Source organism: Neomonachus schauinslandi, chromosome X (assembly GCF_002201575.2).
Source record: "Neomonachus schauinslandi chromosome X, ASM220157v2, whole genome shotgun sequence".
NCBI lineage: Eukaryota > Metazoa > Chordata > Mammalia > Carnivora > Phocidae > Neomonachus > Neomonachus schauinslandi.
Genome location: NC_058419.1, coordinates 87,202,286 through 87,210,769, shown reverse-complemented (window position 1 = coordinate 87,210,769; position 8,484 = coordinate 87,202,286). Strand labels below are relative to the sequence as shown.

The window sequence follows — 8,484 nt, the reverse complement described above, 5'->3', positions numbered from 1 at the left end:
TCGCTCCCCCTGCTCGCTCATGCTCTCTCTCCCTCTTTCTCTGTTAAATAAATAAATAGATAATCTTTTAAAAAAAGAAAGATGTATCAGAAATATGTATCAGATATATCAGAAATATCTTCCTTGTGCACATTTTAACTGGATTATTTGTCTTTTTATTATTGAATTATAAGAGTTCTTTATATATTCTAGGTGCAAGTCCCTTATCAGATAATATGATTTGCAATTATTTTCTCCAGTTCAGTGAGTTGTCTTTTCACTTTCTTGATCATGTCCTTTGAAGCACAAAATTTTTACTTTTGAAGAAGTCTAATTAATCCATTTTTCTTATTGTTGCCCTCATGTTTTTGGTGTCATATCTAAGAAGTCTTTGCCTAACCCAAGATCATGATGACTTACTCCTGTATTTCTTCTAAGTGTCTTATAGTTTTAGTTTTTCTATTTAAGTTAATGACACATTTTGATTTAATTTTTGTGTATGGTGTGAGGTAGTAGTCTAATATCTTTTTTATTTTTCATGTGGATACCCAGTTGTTACAGCACCATGTGCTGAAGACTATTATTTCCCTATGGAATTAACTTGGCACCTTTCTTGAAAATCAATTGACTATAAATGTGAGGCAATATTTATGGACTCCAATTCTATTCCATTGATCTATATGTCTATCTTCACACTGGTATTACACTGTTTTGATTACTGTATCTTTTTTTTTAAAGATTTTATTTATTTATTTGACAGAGAGAGACACAGCAAGAGAGAGAACACAAGCAGGGGGAGCAGGAGAGGAAGAAGCAGGCTTCCCGTGGAGCAGGGAGCCCGATGTGGGACTCAATCCCAGGACCCTGGGATCATGACCTGAGCTGAAGGCAGACACTTAACAACTGAGCCACCCAGGCGCCCTTGATTACTGTATTTTTGTGGTAAGATTTTATTTTATTTTATTTTATTATGTTATGTTAGTCACCATACATCACCAGTTTTCGATGCAGTGATCCATGATTCATTGTTTTCATACAAACCCCAGTGCTCCATGCAGTACGTGCCCTCCTTAATACCCATCACCCGGCTAACCCATCCCCCGACCCTCCTCCCCTCTAAAACCCTCAGTTTGTTTCTCAGAGTCCATAGTCTCTCATGGTTCATCTCTCCTTCCGATTCCTCCCCCCTTCATTTTTCCCTTCCTTCTCCTAATGTCCTCCATGCTATTCCTTATGTTCCACAAATAAGTGAAACCATATGATAACTGACTTTCTCTGCTTGACTTATTTCACTTAGCATAATCTCCTCCAGTCCCATCCCTGTTGATGTAAAAGTTGGGTATTCATCTTTTCTGATGGATGAGTAATATTCCATTGTATATATAGACCACATCTTCTTTATCCATTTGTCTGTTGAAGGGCATCTTGGCTCTTTGCCAAGTTGTGACATTGCTGCTATGAACACTGGGGTGCATATGGCCCTTCTTTTCACTACATCTGTGTCTTTGGGGTAAATACCCAGGAGTGCAATTGCTGAGTCATAGGGTAGCTCTATTTTTAATTTTCTGAGACACCTCCACACTGTTTTCCAAAGTGGCTATACCAAATTGCATTCCCACCAACAGTGTAAGAGGGTTCCCCTTTCTCCACAACCTCTCCAACAGTTGTTGTTTCTTGCCTTGTCAATTTTTGCCATTCCAACTGGTGTAAGGTGGTATCTCAATGTGGTTTTGATTTGAATTTCCCTGATGGCTAATGGTGATGAACATTTTTTCATGTGTCTGTTAGCCATTTGTATGTCTTCTTCAGAGAAGTGTCTGTCATGTCTTCTGCCCATTTTTTGACTTGATTATTTGTTTTTTGGGTGTTGAGTTTGAGAAGTTCTTTATAGATCTTGGATACCAGCCCTTTGTCTGTAGTGTCATTTGCAAATGTCTTCTCCCATTCTGTGGGTTGCCTCTTTGTTTTGTTGACTGTTTCCTTTGCTGTGCAGAAGCTTTTAATCTTGATGAAGTCCCAAAAGTTCATTTTTGCTTTTGTTTCACTAGCCTTTTTTTTTTTTAACAAGCTTTAGTTCACTTTATTTTTCTTGTATAAAAATAGGTGGTGGTCACAGCTGGAGCCTGGGTCCTCTGCATCGAGACTCTGGTGTGGGTCTTCACAAGATGGTCAATGAATTCCTGATATGGAGACTTGGTGAACACCTTCTCCTTCCAGAGGTCAGGGGTGAGATAGCTGTAGGTCTTGGAGATGGCATCAAAAGTAGCCTTAGCAAAGTTCCCCAGGGTGGCAGTGCAGCCTCTGGCTGAGGTGTACCAGTCGTCGATACTGGCCATCATCAGTAGCTTCTTGGGCACAGGGGCTGAAACAATGCCAGTGCCTCTGGGGGCAGGGACAAGACACACCAGCACAGAGCCACAGCGGCCAGTCACCTTGCATGGGACAGTGTGGGGCTTGCCGATCTTGTTCCCCCAGTAGCCTCACCTCACAGGGACGATGGAAAGCTTGGCCAGGATCATGGCCCCACGGATGGCAGTGGCGACCTCCTTGGAGCACTTGACACCCAGGCCTATGTGTCCATTGTAATCTCCGATGGCAACAAATGCCTTGAACCTGGTCTGCTGGCCAGCACGGGTCTGCTTTTGCACAGGCATGATCTTCAGAACCTCGTCCTTGAGGGATGCTCCCAGGAAGAAATCAATGATCTCAGATTCCTTGATAGGCAGAGAGAAGAGATAGATCTCCTTCAGGGACTTGATCTTCATGTCCTTGACCAGGCGGCCCAGCTTGGTGACCTGGATCCACTCCTTGTCTTCAGCCTTGCCTCCGCGGGCTCCGCGGCCTTGACCCCGGCCCGACCATGGCCATGACCTCGGCCCAGATGCCCCTGCTGAAGCTTCCATGGAAGCTGTCATGGCCTCCCATTCCAGGGCCCCCAGGCCCTCCGGGCCCTCTTGCAGCACCAGCATCATCCGCCATTTGGTGTTCTCTTGGAGAAGAAGCTGTTTCACTAGCCTTTGGAGATGCTTTCTTATACACTAACAATGCAACTGTAGAAAGAGAAATTAGAGAAATGATTCCGTTTACAATAGCACCAAAACCATAAGATACCTCGGAATAGACCTAACCAAAGAGGTGAAGGATCTATACTCTAGGAACTACAGAACACTCATTAAAAAAATTGAAGAAGACACAAAAAGATGGAAAAACATTCCATACTCATGGATCGGAAGAATAAACATTGTTAAAATGTCTATGCCTTCTATACCTTCAATGCCATCCCAATCAAAATTCCAATGACATTTTTCAAAGTGCTGGAACAAACAATCCTAAAATTTGTATGGAATCAGAAAAGACCCTGAATCACCAAGGAAATGTTGAAAAAGAAAAACAAAGCTGGGGACATCACGTTGCCCAATTTCAAGCTATATTACAAAGCTGTGATCACCAGGACAGCATGGTACTGGCACAAAAACAGACATATAGACCAATGGAACAGAAGAGAGAACCCAGATATGGACCCTCAACTCTGTGGTCAAATAATCTTCGACAAACAGGAAAAAAATATGCAATGGGAATAAGACAGTCTCTTCAATAAATGGTGCTGGGAAAATTGGACAGCTATACACAGAAGAATGAAACTCAACCATTCTCTAATGCCATACACAAAGATAAACTCAAAATGGATGAAAGACCTCAATGTGAGATAGGAATCCATCAAAATCCTAGAGAAGAACATAGGCAGGAACCTCTTTGACATTGGCCACAGCAACTTCTTTCAAGATACATCTGTGGTGAGTTTTGAAATCAGAAAGAATGAGTCCTTCAATTTTGTTCTTTTTTAATATTGTTTAGACTATTATGAGAACCTTGAATTTCCAAATGAATTTTAGGATTAGCTTATAAATTTCTGCAAAGAAGCCAGCTTGAATTTTCATAAGGATTGCATTAAATCTATAGATCAACTTGGGGAGTATCTCCATATAACAATATTAAGCCTTTCGAATTATGAACACAAGATGACTTTCCATTCATTTACATTTTCTTTCCTTTCCTTCAGCACTATTTTATAGCTTTCAGAGTATAAATTTTGCACTTTTTTGTTAAATTTATTTCTAAGTATTTATTCTTTTTTATATTCTTTTGGTTCATTGTTGACATATAAAAATATAATTAATTTATGTATATTGATCTTGTACCTGGTAACTTATATGAACTTCTTTATTCTAATAGTTTTTTGTGTATGTATTCCTTAGGATTTTATATATACAAGATCAGTTCATGTAAAAATAGAAATGGTTTTACTTCTTCCTTTCTAATCTAGATGCCTTTTATTTCTTTTTTTCTTATGTAATTGCCATGACTAGACCCTCCAATACAATGTTCAAAGGAAGTAGGTAGAGTAGATATCCTTGTTTTGTTTCTGATCTTAAGGAGAAAGCATTCAGTATTAAGTATGATGTTAGCTGCTAATTTTTTGTGGATGCCCTTTATCAGAAAGAGGAAGTTCCCTTCTACTTCTAGTTTGTTGAGACTTGTTATCATGAAGATGTGTATTTTATCAAATGTTTTTTCTGCATTTATTGAAATGATCGTGTAGCTTTTGTCCATTATTCTATCAGTATGTTACATTACCTTGATTGATGTTAAAGCAACCTTGTGTTCCTGGGATAAGTCCCACTTGATCATCATATCTGATACTTTTTATATGTTGCTGTGTCCACTTTGCTGGTATTTTTTTTTTTTTTGAGGATTTTTGTGTCTGTATATTCATAAGGGATAGTGGCCTGTTAGTTTTATTGTCATATCTTTGGTTTTGGTATTAGGTTAATATTAGCCTAATAAAATAAGTTGGGCAATGTTCCCTCCTCTTCTTTTTGGAAGAGTTTGTGAAGAAACAGTATTAATTCTTCTTTAAATGTTTGGTAGAATACAATAGTAAATCTGTCTGGGAATGGGCTTTTCTTTGTGTGAAATTTTAAAACTACTAATTCAATCTCTTCACTTGTGACACCTCTGTTCAGATTTTTTCAATTTCTTCTTGAATCAGTGTTGATAGTTTGTGTCTTTCTAGGAATTTTTCCATTTCATCTACGCTATCTAATTTGTTGGCATACAGTTGTTCATAATATTTGCTCATAAAATTTTTTATTGCTGGAAGATTGGAAGTAGCATTCTCTCCTTCATACCTGGTTTAGTAATTTGAGTCTTCTCTTTTTCCATTGGTCAGTCTGGTTAAAAGCTTGTCCATTTTGTTGATCTTTTTTAACAACCAACTTTTGGTCTTGTTGATTATCTCTATTGGTTTTGTATTTTCTATTTCATTAATGTTGTTTCTAATCTTTATTATTTCCTTCCTTCTGCTTCCTTTGGGTTTAGTTTGCCTTTTTTTTTCCTAGATCCTTAAGGTGGAAGGATAGGTTACTGATCTGAGATCTTTTTTATATAGGTGTTCAGAGCTATAAATTTCTCTTTAATCAGTGCTTTCACTGTATCCTATAAGTTTTGGTATATTGTACCTTCACTTTCATTCATCTCAAAGTATTTTCTGATTTCCTTTGTGATTTCTTCTTTGATCCATTTGTTATTTAGAAGTGTGTTAGTTGATTTCCACATATTTGTGAGTTTCACAAATTATTTTTGTTGTTGGTTTCTAACTTCATTCCTTTGTGGTCAGAGAACATACTTTGTATGACTTCAGTCCTTTTAAATTTATTGAGTCTTGTTATATGACCTTGCGTATGGTCTATCCTGGAGAGTGTTCTATGTGCACTTCAAAAGAATGGGCATTGTACTGTCATTACATGGAGTGATCTAAAGATGCTTTTTCTAGTTGGTTTATAGTGCTGTTCCTATCTTCCACTTTCTTGTTGATCTTCTATTTTTTCTAGCCATTATTTGTGGGACAGCAAGACCTCAGTGGGTAAAAGAAACAATAATAACAGGAACACACATATATGGCAAAAGCTGTATGCCTATGGCAAAAGCCAACCATTCCCCCATCATTCCATACTGAAAACAGTACATGCTGAAAACAGCAATGATGGCGGATAAGATAGTTAGGCCTACTGAGGTTGGCTCTCCCATCTCCTGCAGCCCCCTAGCTAATGCCTCACTAGGACCCATACTGATAGTCATGTACACAGTTCCTCGCTGCCCCTCACATGACTGCTTTCTTGAGTTGTTTTTTCTTTGCATCCACAGACTGTACATTCTAAGAAAATAAAATCAAGAGTCCACCCGGACTCTGGGCTTCACTTCCATGCCTGCACTTCTCGGCAGTCCCTGGTGGTGCAGCCCGTTCGGGCCTCTTTTTGTTCCAAATTATTGGACTCGGAGTAATCATTTCATCTCAACAAATGCTCTACGTGACAATTATTAAACATAGGTTAGTGAAGTCTCCAACTATTAGCATTCATGGTGCACATATTTTTATTTTAATTCTATAAATATTTCCTGCTTAGCCCTCTACCCATTTGCTATACTTGAAAACCATATTTAAACCTTAATACCCCACCAGAGTTCATCCACCTTTGCTCCTTTTGTCCACATACACACCAGAGAGAGACATAAAACTTTGGGGATGGAGAGGAGTAAATGTGGGGGAGTCCCAGAGCTTGGTGGTATAAAGGATCAGTATAGTACACTAGTGGCAGACTTAAAAGATCAAGTCAGGTTAAATATGATGGAAGTCTGGGGCGCCTGGGTGGCTCAGTTGGTTGAGCGACTGCCTTCGGCTCAGGTCATGATCCTGGAGTCCCTGGATCGAGTCCCGCATCGGGCTCCCTGCTCGGCAGGGAGTCTGCTTCTCCCTCTGACCCTCCCCCCTCTCATATACTCGCTCTCTCTCATTCTCTCTCTCTCAAATAAATAAATAAAATCTTTAAAAATAAATAAATAAATAAATAAATAAATATGATGGAAGTCTGAATTCCAACTAGGAAACTTCAAAGCTCAGGGCTCTAAGTTGTATATTAGAAATCACAGATGAGTATGATTTCATGGTTAATTGATTTTTGACAAGAGTGCCAAGACAATTCAATGAGAGACAGAATAGTCTTTTCAACAAATGGTGCTGAGTCAACTAGACATCCACATACAAAAAAAAAAAAAAATCACAGTTAGACCCCTATGTTACACAATATACAAAAATTAATTCAAAAGGGATCATAGACACAAATTTAAAAGCAAAAACTATAAAACTCTTGGAAGAAAACAAAGGAGTAAAACCTTGAGTAGGCAAAGTCTTCTTAGATATCACACCAAAAGCGTAAGCAATTAAAGAAAAAATAATTAGACTTCATCAAAATTAAAAACTTTCGTACTTCAACAGATGCTATTAAGAAAATGAAAAGACAACACACATAAGGGGAAAAAATATTTGCAAATAATATATCTGATAGGGACTTGTGCCCAGAGTAAATAAAGAACACTTACAATTTAACAACAACAACAAAAAAGCCAATTAAACGAATTAAAACAGAGGCAAAGGATTGAATAGACATTTATCCAAAGAAGATATACAAATGGCCAACAAGCACATGCTTACCATCATTAGTCATTAGGGAAATGTAAATCAAAACCACAGTGAGACTGTAGCATGGCCACCGGCGCAGCTGCCTCCTTAGCATTCTTGAACCAGGAGCACGGAGCCCTGGGGATGGTGGGGGGTGGTCTGCGAGTCCCGGCTCTGGTCACTGTGGACAGTTTTTCCTTCGGCTGTGAGCTCTCCAGCCACACCTGCTCTTTCACCTTCAAGGTAGAGGAAGAGGATGATGTGGAGCACTATGTTGGCTTTGACCATGCTCTGCCTCACTGAGGGGGCCAAAGAGGAGTGTAATGTGGTAGAAGTCATGGCCAGGAACCATGACCACCAGGAGATTGCAGTCCCTGTGGCCAACCTCAAGTTGTCCTGCCAACTCATGCTTAGTTCGGATGACTTCCAGCTCCAGCCACCTGTAACCTTCTGTCTGAAGTCAGGTTCTGGCCCTGTGCATATCAGAGGGTAGCACCAGATTGTTACTATAAGCAATGACGTTTCTGAGGAAGGAGAGAGTGAAGAAGAAGGGAGTGTGCAGGAGGAAGCTGAGTTGTGTCTCATCCTGCCTGCCAAGAAGCAGGGGGGCAGGCCCTAGTCTCCTTGGAGTGGTAGGAACTCTGAACTTCTATCCTGACCATTTTTGCCTCACTTGCCTATGAGATCGAAGGTCAGCATCTGAAGCTCAGGACTACACATTTCTTATACTTTTTACATTTTTGAATAAAGGTTAAAATAAAGTGATGTGAAGGTTTTTTTGCAAAAACAAAACAAAACAAAACAAAAACCCACAGTGAGATACTACTTGACGCTCACTAGGATTGCTATAATAAAAAAGATGGACAAGACTAAGTGTTGACGAGGATGTGGAGAAATTGAAATTTTTATACACTAATAGAGGGAATATAAAATGGTACAGACCCTTGGGGAAATAGTTTAGTTGTTCTTTAAATAATTAAATAACTAAA

At 39.1% G+C, this 8,484-nt stretch overlaps 2 pseudogenes; one reads left to right on the top strand and one right to left on the bottom strand.

Moving 5' to 3' along the window:
* Positions 1-2,054: 2,054 nt before the first annotated feature.
* On the bottom strand, positions 2,055-2,958 carry LOC110573078 (annotated as a pseudogene).
* Positions 2,959-7,579: 4,621 nt separating this feature from the next.
* On the top strand, positions 7,580-8,114 carry LOC110573468 (annotated as a pseudogene).
* Positions 8,115-8,484: the final 370 nt, after the last annotated feature.